The sequence below is a fragment of the Aedes albopictus genome, chromosome 3 (genome assembly GCF_035046485.1).
Source record: "Aedes albopictus strain Foshan chromosome 3, AalbF5, whole genome shotgun sequence".
Classification (NCBI taxonomy): Eukaryota; Metazoa; Arthropoda; class Insecta; order Diptera; family Culicidae; genus Aedes; species Aedes albopictus.
In genome coordinates this window covers 292,439,126-292,460,594 of record NC_085138.1, presented here as the reverse complement: position 1 = coordinate 292,460,594, position 21,469 = coordinate 292,439,126, and the positions used below count along the sequence as shown (strand labels likewise).

Sequence of the window (21,469 nt, the reverse complement as noted above, 5' to 3'; positions counted from 1 at the left end):
CTGAATCCCCTTAGTGTACTCGTGAAAACTAATCCACAGTGGTCAGAATTAAAAGCGGCTAAATAATGTGAATCAACACAGTAGCAAATTCCAGCACTCGGGCTCAGACTGGGTACCGCTTCTAGTACTACATTTGGTCCCCGGTGCCCAAGTTTGACGTTTGGCTGACTACCCCGTTTCCTACGAACTTTGTACATAGTAGATCACGATGATGTAGTATTTCATGGCAACAAACTAATTTCAATGTGTCATGATTATCTGGCAGAAAAGCGTTTCAAATCAACAATTATTTACAAAGATTTTAAGCTTTTTAGATCTCAGTAAGTTGTCAGACTTCTAAGCCTATAAACTACATTAAATCGCTTGTAAATCTATAACTAGAACCCCATAGATCGCCCCCCCCCCCCCCCGGGTGCTTTGGCGTCCCAAGCTGAAGGGAATAGCAACAGCATAATAGAATGTGTTATTTTGGAAAAATAACTGAGTAACGGAAAGAGTTATTTTCATGTTATTTACATAACATATCCTGTTATAAACTTGTCTATCATAAGCGGCAAAATAACAAAAATTATAACAAAAAAATGTTCCTGGAAGACCTGTTTAATAACATGTTTTGTTAGTTTCAATAACAACTTAATAACAGCGAATTTTTAAAATATTTCAATAACAAATTTTGAAATGAATAAGTTATTGATAACAATCTGAAAACAAAATTTGCTTTTTTTTCTGTTGCGGATAGGAACTCCTCCAAAGTCCTATATGAATTCAATGGGATACGCAACAATAGGATCTATTGTTAAATGTTTCATTCATAATAGCGTCCCATTGTTGTCGCAAACGATTTATTATCGAAAACAGAGAGAAACAATAGTTTTCGTTAATTTTCTAAACAACTTAAGATGAAAAACTATCGACATTTTGAAGCCCTTTAATAGGTGGTTCATTGTTTATAAGAGTAATTTACATTATTACCTCATTGATTGACACATTCATCCAAGTGAATCTAAGTGGGCTCGATGCAGTGAAATCAATAAAAATAAAATGTCTAAAAATAATCAATAGAGTTCTTCTTCTTGATGACTTATTTTTTTAACATTTTTGTCGAAAATGTGTTGTTCGTCTTTGAATTCCACCAGTTGATCCAAAATGTTTCATACAATGGCTAACCCTGTATTACACTCTCTATATTCGTATTCATACCTAACTAAAACTGAACTGAAACGGCCCATATAGCCGAGGCGGTAAACGCACGGGTATTCAGCATGACCATGCTGAGGGTGGCGGGTTCGATTCCCGGTCGGTCCAGGATCTTTTCGTAAAGGAAATTTCCTTGACTTCCTTGGGCATAGAGTATCTTCGTGCCTGCCACACGATATACACATGCAAAATGGTCATTGGCAGAGGAATCTCTCAGTTAAAAACTGTGGAAGTGCTCATTGAACACTAAGCTGAGAAGCAGGCTTTGTCCCAGTGAGGACGTTACGCCAAGAAAAAGAAAGAACCTAACTGAAACTGGGACAAAAAAAAAACAGGTTTACTTTTCAAAGTGCTTATAAAACAAAAGGCTGATAAGTTGGCTCTGTCACAGTTAAGGCCGGACGGGACGGTGGTTGAATTGTCCGCCATTGCTCTGTTGTTAGTAAGATGCAAATCTCAACTTCTACTTCATATTATTGCCTAAAAATTTGATCGTTCATTTGCTCACTTGCGGTGCACAATCGACTTAAGTTTCAGCTACGTCAGTGCAGTGGAATTTGATATTTGCATCTTCAAAATCGTGAGGCAAATTGTTAGAAAGAGAGGGAAGATAGGAAAAATACACGTCCTTCCGTGCGGCCTTAAAACGTAATGTCAGAAAGAAGAGGAACTGATGACAAAATAATATTTTCTCTTACAGTTCCTCACGGAATGATGTGAACAACGAAAATCTCCAATAATGTAGTTTTGATTGCAAAGCTAGTTATGTTGTAATATGTTGATGCTAGTTATGTTGATCAAATATTTGTACAGTCTCAATGACACAATAATAACTGAACTTGTGCTACAACAAAACATGAGCACAAGAGCACGTTCATAACAAAATAAGATTGCCCAACAGAACATGTTATGGAACGGTGATGACCTAATAAGTTAATAATAACAAACCAAGATATAAAAACAGGTTTTGTGATTCCGTTGTTATTATTTTGATATTTTCCTCTGCTCGGGGTTAGTTAGACCCAGTTCGGTGGACTCAGAGAGAAGCTTCAGCCTGAAGCACCTGATCGGCGATTGAATCTTGTGGGTTGTTCCGAAGCACCGAGGCACGGTGGAAAATAATCTTGAACGCTACCAAAAAGTTCGCGAGGAAACGGAGCACATTCAGACGAAGAGTCAATCCAAGCTGTGTCTGGGGCCAGTCGACAGGTCGTCAAGGAAGTGATGGTTCTGTACGATCGGGAAAGGAAAGAACAACCAGAAGAGTTTTGGTAGAGCAATTACATCATTGAGATGGAGAAGATCTGGCCGGTGTGGCTCAGCAAGAATCTATTGCAGTGATTTATTTAACAGCCGGCCGATACGTGAAACCGGAAACGCAGTAGTTGGGGATCGATTTGTTGGTTTTACAGTGAAATAAATGGTTTAATTGCTGAAAATACTAGGTATATTATGTAATTCAAGGTATTCTACTTCAATAGCCTCTCAAAATACTGGTGGGCCACAACTTATTTTCAATCATGTTATGCTTCTAATAGCGCCTTGTCTTGTCCCGGGGTGGCTTCAATTCGGCTAGTGAGAAGCACGTCATATTCCGATTGAATGTGGACAGCCCTAAATTCCTACTGAATAAGATCGGGAACTGAATTATGCTTGATTATAGGTTCTGACATATTGGAGATTGTCTACGATATTATGCAGTAGCTTGTATCCACCGTTTATTCCCAAGCTTGACACCTGTTGAAGGGAAGATGTTGGGGTTTCACTTCCGTTTCCCAAAACAAAAAATAAATGCTAAATTGTGTCAAGAAAATAACACTGCTCGACAAAATTTCACAAAATTTGGTGTTATGGGATAAGAAAAAAAATAACAGGGGTTCGGGACCCCAGAAGTGCCCTAGTGAAAGAATTTTTGAAAAATATTGGACGGATCCTTCACAGTTCAAGACCGAAGTTTGTATGGAGAACTTGGGGTGTTCAATTGATACGCGCATAAGAACGTATGGTGCATATATTTAGGCGTTTTCGGTATTCAGGTTTGTTTCGTTATTGTCTAACGCCTAAATATATTCTCAGCCCGTTCTGACGCGCATATCAATTGAACACCCCAAGTTCTCCATACAAACTTCGGTCTTAAACTGTGAAGGCCCGGTCCAATATTTTTCAAAAATTCTTTCACTATGACACTTCTGGGGTCCCAAACCCCTGTTATTTTTTTTTCTCATCCCATAACAAAATATAGTGTTGAACGGTGTAATCAGTTAATACGTTACCCACCAAAGTCTGAAATTTTCCTGTTTATATTTGTATAAACAGTGGTTTGTTACTCATAGCAACATCAACGGAGTACTAGGATTTCTATTTGTAGATGAGTACAAGGCAAGGTACAAGGTATCATCATACGAAGGTATTATAGTTTTCTGATCTAGTACTTCATGAACCCCGAAATTTCACAGCAATGTAAGGGACATGTTGTATTACGGGGTCGAATCACGGGCTATTTTTCGGGTAAGAAATCACTTCCAACACGACGCGAATTTATACTAACGAAAACTTCAATTTAATGAGCACTTTGCAAAAAAAACGATATATTTTACTCTATTGGTACACTGTATGGTGTTTATTGCACGAGCTGGTCTCGACTAATAGTAGCACAAAAGTGAATGCAAAAAGGATATGACGAAGTCGATGAAACGCAAAAAAAGGCCAGACAATGGCATATGCAAATGCGTTTTTTGACTAATCTGTTTTATCATCATTTTGGAGATGGATTCTAATTCATAGTTCTTAAGCTCAAATGTGGAGTTACTTACAACTAGAGGTGCGCCTATACTGAACTATTACAGGACATGAACGACTTAATTTGGACTTTGACAGTAGTTTTGCGACTGCTGCATTGACCTTCATGACCGTCGATTCGGTAATCGGTGACGGTCGTTGTTAAAAAAAAACACTTTATTCTTCATTACACCAACGAATCTAACCTCAAAATGACTGACAATTCTCAGGTCATTCTGACAGATGGAACATGATGGAGCATGAAAAGGACGGCAACAAAATCGATAAAGTAGAATATATTATCCGTCTTTTTCTTGCATGTGTGTGGTCTGTCATAATGACCTGAGAAGTGTCAAACACTTTCATGGCTTGCTTTGTTGGTGTAATGAAGAATTGAAGTTTTCTATGGTTACTTGAACCTTTCGTTCGATGAACGTTCGCAACCCGAAAAGCTCCTGAGCAACGGCGTAGACGATTTGATGAGTTACGTGAAAGTGATTACCAACGATGACCAATGCCAAGCCTGCTCCGAGCAGAGATATTGAATTTATTCGTTTTATATCAATTTTTCCGCACTGTGCAGTGCTTCCGAGGTGAAGGCAGTGCACGTGTATTATGCTGATGTTGAAGAATCGGCCCTCGATCCTCAACCTGCGCATTCTTTTGTCGATCGGTCATCATCCGATCACGTCGCATGGATACGTCTATGTTACCATAGATACTATGTCTCCATAGTATTATAGTCTTCTACAGCGCTACGATGCCGATCTCGCGGTCCTTCGGCGTATATCGGCGAGTGTACGGGTGCTCCCGATGAAGTTAAGAGATCTGTAGTTCCATGTACGAAGTTTCCAATCGCAAGTCCTTTTTTGACCCTCACTGAATGGCTCCCCCGCAATTCACATCTCTTCTCTCTGGACCTCCAGTTGATGATGTCCTTCTACGTTGCTAATTGTTTCCTCCATCATTAGTAAACAAATTCATTACATGAGAACAAGCCATTACGCACTGAAACGAGTCAACATTCATCGCTAATTGCCTCCGGCTCCGTAAATACCGAGGGACGGCCGTCGGTCGTTTCGGATTACGAGCCAGCAGCTGTATCGAAAGCGTTAAAAATCGCTTTCATCTGGAGTTGAGTGCGTTAACCGGTTACATGACGTAGAACATTCCCCATTCGCACTGTACTGGCATCAGGTCAGGGTATGCAGCTACATACCTACCAACCCGACCGCACACGATTCTTTACGGGTGGTGGCCGGAAAATATTTCCGCCTGATGGACTTTTCATTCAGTCCCGAACGGTGCGCGCGTGGTGCGGTGTGGTGCGTGTGAGCAACTTTTAATTTTCCGAGAGAGCATTTTTCGTTGGGGCCCTTCGTTAGCGGTGGCATCTCCACCACCGGTAGGTAGGTACCGACGACCGACTGATTGGCGAATGTGACAACCCGCCCTAATGGGGTGGATGGCAGAGTGGAGGAGGAGGGGTGGAAAGGGGGTGAAAATGTGCGGTATAAAAAGCGACTAAATTAGCGAAATGGTAGATGGTGCGGACTGCAATTAAACGGGAAATTACAGCTCGACCGGGGCATAGAGTCTTCCATCCCAAACGGCAGGCACTGTGGGATGGGTGGTTCCTTTGGATGGTCAAATTAGCGTATAATCTAGAATTACCCTGGGTGTATTAGTGGACCACCTGTAAACATGAGAAAACCGAGTTAAATAGGTACTGTTATGTTTAATTCCATCTACATCTTCTTGCCATCCTATGACAGATGCACATTTTGACTTCAATTATAAGGTCATCTTTAGGGTCTCTTCGATTCAAGTATGCGGCACTGAAAACGATCTAACAGTTGAGGCCGAAATACATACGTAACTTTGAAGGGATGCTAAACAATTGTTTGAATTAAACAGAACAGTATTTGACCTGTTTCTATTAGTTTTTATGCATCCTTGTAAAATATCTGGAGGCCTGGTTGTGAAACTTCAATAATTTGTTGAAGTTTACCCCCAGGTGTTTCAAGGCGTTTCTGGGGTTTCAGAGGAATTCCCGTGGGTGTCCGGGGGCTTCCAAGAGAGTTCCAGAAGGTATCAGGAGGATTTCAGGGTTTAAAAGCCGCTACGGGGAATTTCCGAATATTTTAGGGGCTCTCATGAGATCTTCAGGGGGATTGAATGGTATTTTGAAGCGTTTCAGTTGATTTCAGGGGATTCCAGTAGAATTAGAATTATATCAAGACTGTATTGAAGCGCCTTAGAGAGGTTTTAGGAAGATCTCACGTTTTTGTGAGTATGTCGAGAGTGGGATTAGATCTCAGGTCTTTGACGTGATAGTCATGGGCTTAAACCCCGTGACCATCACACCAGGCCCGCTTCATTTCATTAGAAAAAAAAAACCGGCAAGGTCTCTTGAGAGTTTCCTGATGGATTTCAAGGCTTTTGAATACATTTCAGTGGGTTTCATTAGGTTTAAGGGTGTTTCGGTACAGTTTGAGTTTCTATTGGGCTTCAAGGGGTATCAGGCTGTGCAGAGATTCAGCAGAGTTATGGGGTGACTACGGGGACTCAGAGGGAGTTTTCAATGCATTTCAAGACCTTTCAGTAAATTTTCAGGGGGTTTCTGGAGACTTCAATAAAGCTTAAGGGAGTTCTACAGAATTCTCCGGGGATTTTCTTATAGTTTACTGCTGATTAAGGCTTCCGAGGCGTTTCGATAGGTTTCTGGGGGCATCAGAGGGTTTCAGTAGGGTTTAAATGAAGCCACTGGGGCTCTTTAAAGGGGTATCAATAGATTTAAACTAACACTGTATTTAATCGTTTTCATCTGAACCAGCTTTTTTAAAAAAAAAAAAAAGATAAAATTGAATGGTTGCCCCGTATTACTCTAAACAGCACATGGGCACTTCAAAATTTGAACACTTTAGTTAATAATGGAATTTAATTAAATGTGTCTACCAATTTCTAGCAATCTCTTTCACTGTGTCCCATATCATATAGAGCGAGAATGGAATACACGATGTGGTGAGACGTTAGTCGGGGTCGGTGTGTTATCGTTTGCGTGTCGATGTTTACTATTTGCTTTTGACTCTTCGGTGCCGTTCCGGTCGTCGTCGTCGTCGTTGCCGTCGCCATCGTCAACATAGACGTGTGTCGTAATGAACGCGAGACTACTTCCAGTGCCACAGGGGTTTACTCGGTGGGTGTGAAAGTTTGCTCTTTGGCGCTTGTGTGATGGCGCATCGGTTCGGGAGGTACGAATTGCGGCTGTTAAAGGGGTTTTGGCGTTGTTTGTTTTGGCTCTTGTGTTTCTGACAAGTTCAAGCCAATTATTGAAACACTGTTTAGGTGAACAAATCTTCATACAGTAGCATATTCGCAGCATTCTTAGGCAAATTAATGATTACATTTTTCAAGAAGGCGACGGACTGTGACTGGTCGTTCAATTTCTCGGTACACGCAAAAACGGATACGCTCAAAAATGTGTTCGGCCTGCACATTTTTAGTAAACATCCATGCCGCACATGACTGTGTTGGAAACACACATTTTTTTAAAAATTGCTCGTACGCTCACATGAGCATGTATTTTGCAATAATGTCGACATGGTAACCTCACTGGGTTTGTAAACCACCTTCAAATACCGAAAAATATTGATATTTTGCAAAAATGTGATCGTACGAGCAATTCAAAAAAATGTGTGTTTCCAACACAGTCCCTGTGCGGCATGGGCGCTACTCAAAAATGAGAGTTTTGCCTTTCTCGTGCACCAAGGTGTACCGAAAGGCTATATGTTCACTCCAAAAACGAAAATTTGATAGAGCCTCCGGAGGGGTCAAGTCTTATATACCAATCGACTCAGCTTGACGAATTGAGGTGATGTCTGTGTGTGTGTATGTGTGTGTGTGTATGTGTGTATGTGTACAAAAAAAACTCACATCACTTTTTGGCAGTAAACCTCAACCGATTTTAATGACCGACGGTTCATTCAACGCGGAATCTGGTCCCATTGTTTCCTATTGAAAATGGTTCAGATCGGTCCAGCCGTTCCGGAGTTATGACCATTTAGGTGTTCCGGACCGGTACCCCAGGAAGGGGCCAGATATGAAAACGCTACAAACCCATCCATGCGGCACATCAAACTACGGCATTTTCGATAACTTAATGAATGGTAAACAGAAAAATAGTCTCAGACCATATCTGCACCGGTAGTGTCCCGGAACCGGTTCTGGGTATCCCGCCGGAAGTGACCAAACATTTATTTATTTATTCATTTATTTATTTATTTATTCATTATTACTGTCAACAGGTAAAATATCCACCCCAATGACAAATACTTAATACTTAACTACTTAAAACTAACATAAAATCTTCTTAAATCTACTCTTATTAACTGCACGGGAAACATGAAAATCAAAAACCTCATAACATCTATTGAAAACACTGCACATACTTTGAAACGGTTCGTTAACAGCATAGTTGGTTCTAGAGTAATTCAAACTTAAAAATGAGTGCGACCGTAGACTACGTCTGCGAGTATTTATTTTAATTTTCCCGAGTAACTCAGGACAGTCGATGTTATTCTGCAAGAGATCACCGATGAAACATGATTTGGCAACATTTCTCCTTGCTTGAAGAAGTTCCAGGTTAATGAGCCGACAACGGTCTTCATAGCTGGGCAAGTTAAAAGGATCTCTCCAGTAAAGAAATCGGAGGGCGAATCGAACGAATTTGCGCTGTATTCCTTCAATTCGTTGGATATCAGACATGTAGTACGGTGCCCAAACTACAGAAGAGTATTCTAAAATAGGACGAACCAAAGAGCAATACAATGCTTTCAAGCAATAAACATCCTTGAATTTTTTTGCGAAGCGAAAAATGAACCCTAATTGAGAGGAAGCCTTGGACACAATATACGACACGTGATGTTTGAAGGACAGTTTGCTGTCTAGCATAACTCCCAAATCTTTAACTGTAGTCTCACGCTTTAAGCTAGTATTATCTAAGTGGTAGTTGTGTTGATACGGCAAATGCTTTCGACCAAAAGATATAACCGAACATTTCGAAGCATTCAATAGCATCCGATTACGATGGCACCAATCAGCAAAAATCTGAAGTTCCTGCTGCAGGAAAGATGCATCATTTGGAGTTTTAATAACCTGGTAAAGCTTCAGATCATCAGCGTACGATAATGTTAAACATTTTAGGATAAAATTGACATCGTTCATATACATCAAAAACAAAAACGGTCCAAGATGGCTTCCTTGTGGGACACCAGAAGTGACCAAAAATGGCAGTGATACATGATCACCAATTTTAACTGACATACTACGACCGGTCAGATAAGAGCGAAGCCAGTTGAGTGAGTTGCCATCGAAACCAAATTTTTCAAATTTGGCAAGGGCAATCGCATGGTTCATTTTGTCGAATGCCGCGGAAAGATCTGTATAAACAGCATCCACTTGATGACCCTTTTCCATCTCACGGAGGATGAATGAAGTGAACGTTACCAGATTGGAAGATGTTGATCGCTTGGGCATGAATCCGTGTTGGTTCTTCGAAATATAATGTGCACACTCATGAAACAGCTTGTCGAGGACAATTAGCTCAAACAACTTGGAGATGGCACTCAGCGAGGCAATACCACGGTAATTAGCTACGTTCGTTCTGCAGCCTTTCTTGTATACGGATAATACGAAGGAGTCTTTCCAGCAGGCCGGAAATTCCCCAGTAGTTAGCGACTTGTTTAAAATTCCTGCAAGAGGTGTTGCCAAAGAAGTAGCACATCTTTTAAGTAGAAGAGATGGAATGCAATCAGGACCATGTCCTGTCGATGACTTCAATTTTCTCGAAGCACAGATGACTGTATCGGATGTAATGGAGACCTGGAAACCTGGATTAGGCAGGCGCGGGATGGTGGAAGTTGTAGTGTTGATATCCTCGGCAGTAAGTACTTCGTCGGTGAACACGTAAAACACATAAAAGTGAATCAAACCAAAGCATGCGACATATCAAACCGCGGCTTTTTCGATAACATGATGAACAGTAAGCAGGAAAGCATTGTTAGACCATATCGGAACCAGTAGTGTTCCGGAACCGGTTGCAAATGTCCCGCCGGAAGTGGCCAAGTATAAAAGTTAACTAAAACAATGCATGCGACATATCAAATAGTGGCTTTTTCGATATCCTGATGAACAGTAAGCAGGATAATTTTCTCAGACCATATCTGAACCAGTTGTGTCCTGGAACCGGTTCCGGGTGTCCCATCGGAAGTGGCCAAATATAAAATTGAACTAAAACCATGCATGCGACATATCAAACCGCAGCTTTTTCGATAACCTGATGAACAGTAAGCAGGAAAGCATTCTCAGACCATATCGGAACCGGTTCTAGATGTTCCGCCGGAGATGGAAAAGTATAAAAGTTAATTAAACCCATGCAAGCGACATATCAAATAGTGGCTGTTTTGATATCCTGATGAACAGTAAGCAGGAAAATATTTTCAGAACATATCTGAATCGGTTGTGATCCGGAACTGGCTCCGGGTGTCCACTCGAAATGGCCAACTATAAAAGGGAACCAAACCCGTGCAAGCGACACATCAATTCGCGGATTTTTTGGCCTCTTGATTAGGCAAAAAAAGTTTCCGGCCATATTGAGGACAACCGGTAGTGTTCCACAACCGATTACGGTTGCCCCATCGGAAGTGGTCAAATGTTAAGGAAAACCAAACCCATAAATTCGACACATTAAATGACTTTTTAGGTAATCGATAGTATGCCGAAACCGGTTCCAGGTGCCCCGACGGAAGTGGTCAAATGTAGAAAAGAACCAAACGCATACACGCAGCACATTAAATAACGGCTTCTTCGACAACGCGAAGAACGGTCAGCAAGAAAATAGTTTCTGATTAGTATGTAGTTTTCTTGAACCAGATTCGAGTGCTTTGCCGGAACAGGCGAAATGCACAAATGAACCAAACCCATACATGCATTAAATCAATTTGCGACTTTTTAGAAAAACTGATTGATAATTTGCATGAAACTATAGTCTAAGCCCACATCAGGGACAATCGGTATGTGGTAAATGTGAAATTGGACCATACCCATGCGTGTCGTACCATAAAACCACGCTAATTCGACAATGATTGCTGTCAAATTACCTGGATAAACTTTTAATTCGATAAACTAACTCTATTTTAGTTTTGTTTAGATTGTATGATTTGTTTTCGAACACAAATCTTACAGATATTGTGGTGGTACGAATTATTTATTTATTTATTTATTTATTTATTTATTTTTAACTGTAAATTTTAGAAGAGGGAAAAGCCCCCTTGAGTGATTTCCATTTGAAATCTTTCTCAAAAGGGCGCAAAACCTCTATATCTTTTCAAATTAACGTTATAATACTAAATATTAAAATTAGGCTCATCCGGAGGAATTCCATGTCGGAGCCGAGATCATTCAAGGAATCCATATGGCATCACGTAACCGAAGGCGAAGCTTGAAGCATCAGTGCGGGCAAAGGAAAACATTCAAAAAACAAGGTATCTGAAAATGAAAAGGCAAAAAAAAACAGCAGAAAGTTTCAAACCGAATAAGAAATATCCATTAAGTATTTATAAATGAGTTTCAAAATTGGAACATTTTTCTGAGCTAAAACATCACGAATAGATATAGGGATAGTTGAACCCAAATTGGATATTCGATCAAAAAATATCTGTCTTGGTAAATTGAACCTTGAACAATTCAAAACAATGTGGTCTATGTCCTCATATGATACGCCACAATAGCAAAGATTAGAGTCATTGATATTGATGCGGTACAAATAACAATTACAAATGTAATGATTGGAAATGAGTCTAGAAAAACAACAAATAAAATTACGCCCAACAGGTAGATGTTTAAACCAAGGAATTTTTTTAACCCTTGGACAAATAGAATAACAATATCGTCCTTGATCACTTAAATTCCAAGAATTTTGCCACTCAATCATAGATGTTTTCTTTAGTTTAGGAAAATGCTCAAAAGGTAAAATTACACGGTTGTAGGTTATTCCACGTAAAACGCCCAATTTTGCCAAATAATCGGCTTGTTCATTGCCATAAATCTTAGAATGAGCTGGAACCCATAAAAATTTTATGATATATCCTTGAGAATATAAATTCAACAATATTTCTATAATACCGTAAAATGGGGTAACTTTGATAGTTTTTCAGCGAATTTTCTCAATATTTTTACATGTAACCGTATTTCCCCGAGTTTTATATTTTTAAAACAAGTACTGGGGTATCAGTTATCAATTGCAATTAAAAGATTCGATAATCTGAAATATTTTGGATAACTTTTAGTTTTCCATATAAGCGAAAATCAGATTTTCATTTTGGGGTAACTTTAATAATGCCCTAAAAACACATCAAATCTCAAAAAATAATCACAGATTGAAATCTTAGAGGTATGAACATGATGAGAGAAGGCTTGTGGAATATATTAGATAGAATTTTTATATAAAAAAAATGATTTTTTACTAAATTCTGCATATAAAAATGAGTTTGTGGAGTATTGAGCGCAAAACACAATAAATTTAGCTATCTAAAATCATTATCTTTGTAATAATAAATGCTTAACGTAACATCAACATATGATTACATGCTATTCATGGTTAGTTTTCTTTTTATTTGGGTAGTTTTTTAATGTTATATCAACAAATTTTGAACAACACATATTTATCTACATGAAATTACAAGGGCATTGCATACTTTTAGGCGTTTATCAATGTGTAGAGAATAATATCCCAACTTACAAAATTGCTTCCATTTCGTAAAAACACACTTCGTTAAGAGATTCAAGGCCAGATTTGGAATCTACTATGATCAATCTATCGAGAATAATAGTCCATTCATTGAAAAAATAGTTTTAACGATGTCATATAGCAGATTGTTTGAAGGGGTTGATAAATGACAAAAATATCAACAATTTTTATTTTTTGTCCAAAAAGTTGCATATAAACTAGATTTTAATGAAAATACGTCTAAGATAAACTTTCATATGTATAGAATTGATTTACGTTTACCATTTTCTTAACTGGTTGAAGGAATTATAGTTATAAGATAAATTACACAATGCCTGCCGCACTACCAAAGTTACCCGCATTATCAAAGATACCCCATTTTACGGTAGTAAATATTAAGCGATGAGTTTTAAAATTGAAGTTAATAGAATTCAAAGCCAATAGCGAACTAAAGCTATCAGAACAAATCATATAAATATTTGGCGCACAAGTTTGAATCAAAGTACAAGCAAAATAAAGAGCTGTCAACTCAGCTACATAAATAGAACAAGGATTATCCAATTTGAAAAAATGTGTTTGAAAATGATTAAACACACCAAAACCTGCTACCTCTCCAATCAAAGAGCCATCAGTGAAATAAATTTGTTCAAGATCAACTCCAGTAAATTTACGATCAAATAACAAGTGGGCAAAATGAATGCGTGAGTAAAAAGGAATAAGTTTTAATTCTTCATACAATGAAAAATCAATACATGGACGAAAAGAGTGAACCTGCATATTGAAATCATAAAATCCAGGTGAGGAATCTGGTAAAATATTTTCAGCAGAACAATAAATAAATGAGCCTAAAATTCTACTAGAGGAATTAATTTGAAATATGGATTTCAGTATTTCAATAATTGGATGATTGTTCGCAAAACATTGTAATAAAAATTTACAATTAATTTCATGAAAACGAATTTTGAGTGGAATTACACCAACTAAAACTTCAGCGGATTTAGAATGAGTAGAATTCAATAATGTGGTACGAATTGATAGCTTGTTCATTTTACGATTGTTGGCTTCCGAGGTTCACTGCAGTTGATTACCAAACGGATCAGGTGTCGGAAAGCACCAAATTAGAACTTTCGGAAGTAGCAGCTTCGGGTGTGAGTAGCATCACAATATCGTAACATTCGTATTTACAGTGTATTACACTGTGACATTTGATCATATTTTAATTCAACAAATTTCGAATAAGCGGAATACAAATTAAAAAGTGTCGTATTAAATAGTGATGAATACGCGGGGTTTGTTTGGTAGTACATCATATAGCAGCTTTTTTGATAACTGCTGCTTCTTTATGGCTCGACGTTCGCATTGTAACTTGGCCTGTCTCTCTTCAACTTAGTGTTCTTTGTGCACTTACACAGTTATTAATTGAAGGGTTTTCTTTGCCTGCCATTGCATGAATCTATATATTGTGAGGCAATTACAATGATACACTATGCCCAGGAAGTCGAGAAAATGTTCCCGACCGGAACGGAAATCAAACCCGCTGTTTCCAGATTGGCGATTCATAGCCTTTCATAGCCATTCATAACCACTAGGCCAACTGGAGACCCTTTTTTGATAACACGATGATCGATTCGTAAGAACATAGCCTCAGACCATATTTTAGACAACCGGTAGTGTCCCGAAACTAGTTCTGGGTGTCCCACTGGAAGGGGTCAAATGTAAAAGTGATCTGTACCCATGCATAAGATAAATCAAATCGTGTTTTTTTCAGGTAACCTAATGTACGTTAGCAGTGATATTGCCTCAGAATATATTTGGAAGACTCAGTGGTGCTCCGGAACCTGTTCCGGAAAGTAACCAAATGTACCATGCGACACACCACATCACGACTTTTTAATAACCTGAGGAACAGTTAACTAGAAAATAGGCTCATACCACATTAGAGACTACCGCTAGGGTTGCACATCCAGCGTTTGATGCTTCGGCGGAACTACGAAAGTAAATAAAATCAATGCAAGCGATAAATATGTGCAAGAGAACAAAATCTTGACATATTAAACCCACATACAAACAGACGTCTTACTATACTCACTACGTTCTTGTTTTCAACGGTCAATGAAATATAACCTAGAATGTGCAGAAAAAAACTTTATCGAAGACCGCAAAGTGATCTGTGATTGTGTCAAAAGTTATATCTTTGCTTGTTAGTATCGTCTTGATATTGATCAGCTCCCAATGTTAGTGAAGGTACTCAAGCAGTCAACTTAGAAATCTGATATTATTCAGCTCTGCTTATACGCTGAACACAACGTCGGAATAGGGAATCGCGCCACTTGGGCGGTGGCTTCTATTTTCGTCTGTTTTGCGCTATAACTCAGTCAAATTTGAACCAATTGACACAATTTTTGGAATGCTGTGAGATAGGTATAGTATCTACCCGTGTACAACATTTCAAGTCAATTGGTTCAAAATTGACTGAGTTATAGTGGAAAACAGACGAATATAGAAGCCACCGCCCAAGAGGCGCGATTCCCTATGTGCCATCAATAAGTTTTAAGTCAATTCAACGATGGCTTTGATAAAATGCTTACTTTTCTTAAAAAATATCAGGATTCAGGAACACTTTGACTTACGTTGACGGAAAGATCGTGAGAACATATACGACGAGAAAGGCACTATCACCTTTAGGTGGATTAATTTGGGTTTTTATTTTAGAGAGTAACTGTTGTTAAAACTACACAGTTAAAAATTGTTACATCGAGTTCACTGTAACAATATGACCTCCATCGCTTTTAACACAATTTTCCATCAGATTGTTAAATTACAGGTGTTTGCAGTATGGAGCTTGCTTATAACTTTGTGTGCAAGAAATTCTTTTATGTAAAATCGCATGAATTGAAATAGAAATTTGAGCGTTCTAATGTTTACGTCAACTGTAGTTTTCAGAATTTCTTTCTATGTACATAGATCGAAAAAAGGGTGTAAAATTCTGTGACACATGATGTACATAATTGGATCCTGAGTATCACAGGAGTTTACATAACACATCATGTAAGTGTCATGAATTATATAACTTCCATTATATGTCATGTAATTCAGCATGCCTCTGAGTATTTACATGACATTTAACACACATTTACATGATGTATCATGTAAACCATCATAACAGTAAGTTTACGTGACTTAAATGAAGTTTACATGACGTGTAAATCTCATTATTTTTATCTGTGTAATTCGAACTGTTCAAATCAAATTTCATGACGCAGCCTCGTGGTCGCGAGGACCACACGTTCGCTTTGTATGCGGTTGTTCATGGATTCAATTTCTGGTCGCATAACACAATTTTCTATTGACACTGACCTTCCTCTGAACGCATGCTCTTATAAAACTCAAGGGGTACTTACTAACTTTCAGCCCTGAGTACTCACGGTGGTGCAGAGGGTCGAATTGCAAGATATTCAATCCTGGGCGATTGTCCGATTTCTGTTGCTATCGACTTTTCCCAACTAACATTTATTGTGAATGTAAACGTCAACGAGGCGTCCTCAATACGGCTTGATGCTGAGTTATTGTGTTGTGCATATGGATGAAAACTTCTATGCAAGCCCTATACCAATGAATCTGGCGAACCTAATCCACATGTATATGCTGTGCAAGCAGCTTTTATGCCACCAAGTCATAGCACTTTTCTCTGCTCCTAGGTAACCACTAACTGAATAACATCTTCAAAAGGCACTTTTTCAGCCTTTTCACAAATTGATCGATTAAATATAATTAGGGTATGGATACCGTGACGCAATACATGTGAAACTAGAAATATCGCTTTTAAAAATGAATAATTAAAGCACTTGCCGCTACTTGGAATCGAACTCCCGATCTCCGTATCCACTGGTCCCGATGATGTCCTCGCTGCCACACTGCTATATACAGTGTATCAAACAATTGTCCGTACAGTAATTTTTTGGTGAAAATAATTTGTTGACACCGAAACTCTTGTAGCGATCCCAGATAAATTAAACACGGATGTTTATGGGATGTGCTTTAGCTGTAAGTTTATTTAGTGGTATTACATTTGCATGTGCATGAATTAAGGAGTACTTACAAATTTTCAGTATATCTTCAAAACAAAATTCTTCCCTTATCGTCTTCCAATTTAGGTTATAAAATTACTAGAATAATAAATTTGCATGAAACGCATGTATAGGTTATAAATTGCAATAGTACTTACATTTAATTCAATTCAAGCAACAATAGGAAATCTTTAAAGTAATTTTTAACCACTAGTTTAGGTAAATCCACTAATTAATCAATTATTTTAGGTAGATCAAATTCAATCACGTTTCTGGGTGACTAAGAAATTGTTGTTTTCATTCCAATTGTTCAATTGTTCCACCGATTCCTTATCATTCATCCCCACGCATTAACTGTCAGCAGCAGACCCGATCGATATAGAACGGCGTTAGGCTATCTCCATCGCAGGGAGGGTTTCGTCGTAACATATTTTTTCATTTAAATGTTTATATTTTTTTTTATACGTCAATCAAAAACGCTGAAATTTTGACAAAATTTAACCCATACATTAAAGCTCCATTGGTAAAATTTTGAGCGAGATCGAATAAGTTTTCTGAAAGTTATAGAACTTTCAGTAAAACTTATAAGATTTTTGAACTCATTTTCAAAACATTTTATCTCAATATGTACTTGATGAAACTTTTTCATTTTTTTTTTGTTACAGCTTATACCTAAGGCTTTCATATGCAGCTTCGTTTGAGGTATTATATTCACTACAAAAAATATGAAAAATCTGTATATGTTCAGAGTGTCATTTGGAAATTTGTCATATTTTGATCAATAAAAGTGCCAAGTGTTTGCAACTTTTTCAAAACTCTCTTAATGTAATATTTTTATACAGGACCTTCTAAACTACATATGAAGAGTAGGTCCTATGGATTTTTCGTTCAGTCAATGCACTTTTATTGGTGGAAAACGTTTGGCAGATTATATGTGCAAAATATAGTAAATTTTTGAACATCGTCAGCTACATAAGCACATGTTTAATATTTTTTGTAGTGAATATAAAACCTCAAACATAGCTGCATGTGAAAGCCTTAGGTATAAAGTGTAACACATAAAAAAATTGGAAAAATTTCATCGAGTACATATTGAGATATAATGTTTTAAAAATGTGTTCAAAAATCTTATAAGTTTTACTAAAAGTTCTATAACTTTCAGAAAACTTAATCGATCTCGCTCAAAATTCTACCAATAGAGCTTTAATATTTGGGTCATAATTGGTCAAAATGCAGCATTTTTGATTGACGCATAAAAAAGTTATAAACTTTTGAAAGAAAAATTATTTTGACAAAAAATTGTCTGTACGGACAATTGTTTGATACACTGTTTGTATATAAATAGTATAGAAAATAGCCCGTTTTGTTTAACTACAGACAAGGCTTTATAATTGTGCCACAAGAAACCTTACCCATCTTGTTGCACCTTATCTTGCTGCAAAAGCTTGTGAAACGTCAAACTCATTAATGTTTACATTGAACGAACTGGGTGGTTGCGTCAACAGGTTCTTCATAGCAGCTTCTACCGGTCCGGAACACCTAAATGGTCATAACTCCGGAACGGCTGGACCGATCCGAACCATTTTCAATAGGAAACAATGGAACCAGATGCCCGTCGAATGAACCGTCGGTCATTAAATTCGGTTGAGGTTTGCTGCCAAAAAGTGATGTGAGTTTTTTTGCACACACTCACACATACACACACACACACACACACACACACACACACACACACACACAATGTGGTAAAAGTAAGGTGAAGAGATCATTTTACGTACTACACAAGGCTTTGCATGTATTAGTGCACAATGTTTATTGTAACATAGGGGACTGCATGAAATTATCTCCTTCTTTTTCACTCCTACAGAAATTTTGTAAACAACAAGGCCAAGAAACGTCAAAATCCCATACAAAATCAAAACAGTGAGGTGCCCTATGGGGCTCTGCACGAAGTTGTCTCCTTCTCTTTCACTCTTATTGAAATTTTGTAAACAACAAGGCCACGAAACGTCAAAATCCCATACAAAATCAAAACAGTGCAGTGCCCTATAGCAACCCCTAATTTCCCCTTATAGTTTGACAACATATGACGTCATACAATTTGTTGTTAACTTTTCCTACACGCTAAGTTTTTTACACCAAAACCTTTACTGAGCAGCAAAAATACGTTCCATATTAATTTATCTTGAAAGAAAGTCTCTCACCAACAGTTCACTCATTCACTACAATACAGATTTAAATAAAATCATTTAAAGTATAAAACGAAAGTTATCTCGGATTATAAAGACTTATTTTAATTTTAATTTTAATGAGTCTTTTGGCATGAACGAACACGAATTTGCGATAATGGTTTTTAGCGTGCCGTACATTGCCAGCTCTGCCGCAGTTTCTAGGGGTAACCAAGGCATTGTTATCCAAACACCAGAAGCACGAAAATTTTTCACTGCAGTAGATGATAATGTTCCAGGTAATTTATAACGTTTCACTTATTTAGTTAATATTTGAGTTTAATAGATTTTAATTTGTTTTAGGTTGCGAAATTTGGAGCCGGATTAATAGGGACCCCTGAATATATGCCCCCCCTGAATTATGCATAAAATGACTGGTGTGATTGTCGACTTATGATTGGGGTTCGAAGACGATACCAAAGAAAAGTTAGTGCATGAGCAGTTCTCTGGATGGCGTGCTGTTAAATTAATGGAAAAAACTAAAATACTCATTTCTTGAATCGGGCTAATTTGCCGTGTTTGTGCAAGTAATTTCTATGTCGAACTGGAACATATGTATAATGTTGATTATCGGTTGATGAAACCGTATGACGTCACCACCCTCCCCTCAAATTTTGTTTACATTTCGAGGCTCACTAACACAAGCAAGAGCGGACTTCCTCCACACCTTATCTAAATCACATTGACACACACACACACACACACATATACACACACACACACACACACACACACACACACACACACACACACACACACACACACACACACACACACACACACACACACACACACACACACACACACACACACACTCACACACACACACACACATACACACACACACACACAGACATCACCTCAATCCGTCGAGCTGAGCCGATTAATCGACAATTGGTATATGTGACTCGACCCTCCGGGCCTTCTATCAAAAGTCATTTTTGAAGTGAACATATAGCTTTTCCAGTACACTTAGTGAACGAGAAAGGCAAAAAGAGCAGTACGAGTAGTACAAAAATGGGTTTGTCAAAGATAAGCTTACATATTATAATTTTCATAAGGAAAATTTAAGGCGTAATTTCGTTAGTTCGTTAGTCAGTTAGTTAGTTATATGTTTTGTGAGGAATGTCTAAGATTTTCGCACAACTGTGTGCTTACATAGTTGTAAATTTTATTTTTTTAACATCTATAAACAATCTGAGTATAAACAATTCCGAAAAAAACTGTTGTGCATTGGATTTGATTTATTTTGAATAAAGTTGTTGATTCGATACATACCCTGGAGCACCATCACGGACGCTTACACACTGGCACTTGCGTGTCGTTCCGGTGTCGGTGGCGTATACCAGCACCCGTGTAACTAACTCGGTCTCATGTCAACTTGGGTGGTTAATTAAATAATATCTATACCTACATGTGTAGTTAGATACCGTACAGGCAAATAACAACAAGTGGCACCTTCGTTGGTAGGGTTTTCGCATTTCCGTATAGTTACACCTACTTTTACCGGTTCAAAAGAGAACATGTGTGGTATTAGATTAGCAAAGGCTATTTAACTATGGTCGTAGCTCGTAACCTGACAATGGGAATGGAAGTAAAATATACTGAGTAAATAAATAGACTTTTATATTACTTGTTTTAATAAGCATTTATCTAAAAGTCGAATAACTCTGGCTTTATATTTATATAAATTGTGAAAAATCATAGCAATTTTATATATTTTTAACATTATTCAAGATAAACACACATGATGAACTAATGTATGATAAATTCACAGTCATTACTTATAAATCTTTCAATCGTGTACTCGTTACATCTGTTGGCTAACTGAATGAAGGGAAGTGTTTTTCTTTCAACCCCGATTCCCCAGTTAGTGTGAAGTGGTGAACAGCGCGGCAGTAACACGGTAAGTTTCCAATTACCATATGCCTGTAGTATTCCTATTATCCGCTTGTTGTTTTACGACTTCAACCATGTTTACCGTATTATTTATACATCACGCGACTTTAAGGATAAATAACCTGCCCTGCGTTTTTGGTTTCATGCTTTTCTCTCTCTCAACTTCTATAAATCCCAATCAACATTAATGAAGCCTCGGTGAAAAAAGGAAAATATTCTCTCATTTAATTAAGCACCAACCAACAAACGAGCGCTGCTGCGTTGAACGTTGCCATACAGGAAAATTCATTGGAAGCAGCAGACAACTTGTGCCTGGATGGTACAAACCACAGGGAAAAAAATGGTTCAATTTACTCACCAAAACTCTAGAAGCATGACAAACGACAAATTTTCTCCAAATTGAGTGCCTGCTGGGTAGGCTCGCCTCCGTTCCGTTCATCAATGAGCGCCCTCAAGTGAAACCAAAGAGTGAACTGGGTCAACGTTGTATGGGAAGGAAAAATTTTATCGAA

General features: G+C 38.1%; 1 protein-coding gene across 4 annotated transcripts in view; it reads left to right on the top strand.

Annotated features, from left to right (window-relative positions):
* Window positions 1–21,469, top strand: part of LOC109418753 (somatostatin receptor type 2-like) — a 276,019-nt gene that overhangs the window by 128,282 nt on the left and 126,268 nt on the right. Inside the window, exon 1 of one of the 4 annotated variants that reach the window (XM_062861292.1) lies at window positions 7,084–7,229. The exons of the other annotated variants lie outside the window; for them this stretch is intronic. The gene's annotated coding sequence lies outside the window, so the exon portion shown is untranslated. Of the gene's footprint in view, window positions 1–7,083; window positions 7,230–21,469 lie in introns of those variants that run through there. 4 annotated transcript variants of the gene reach the window in all.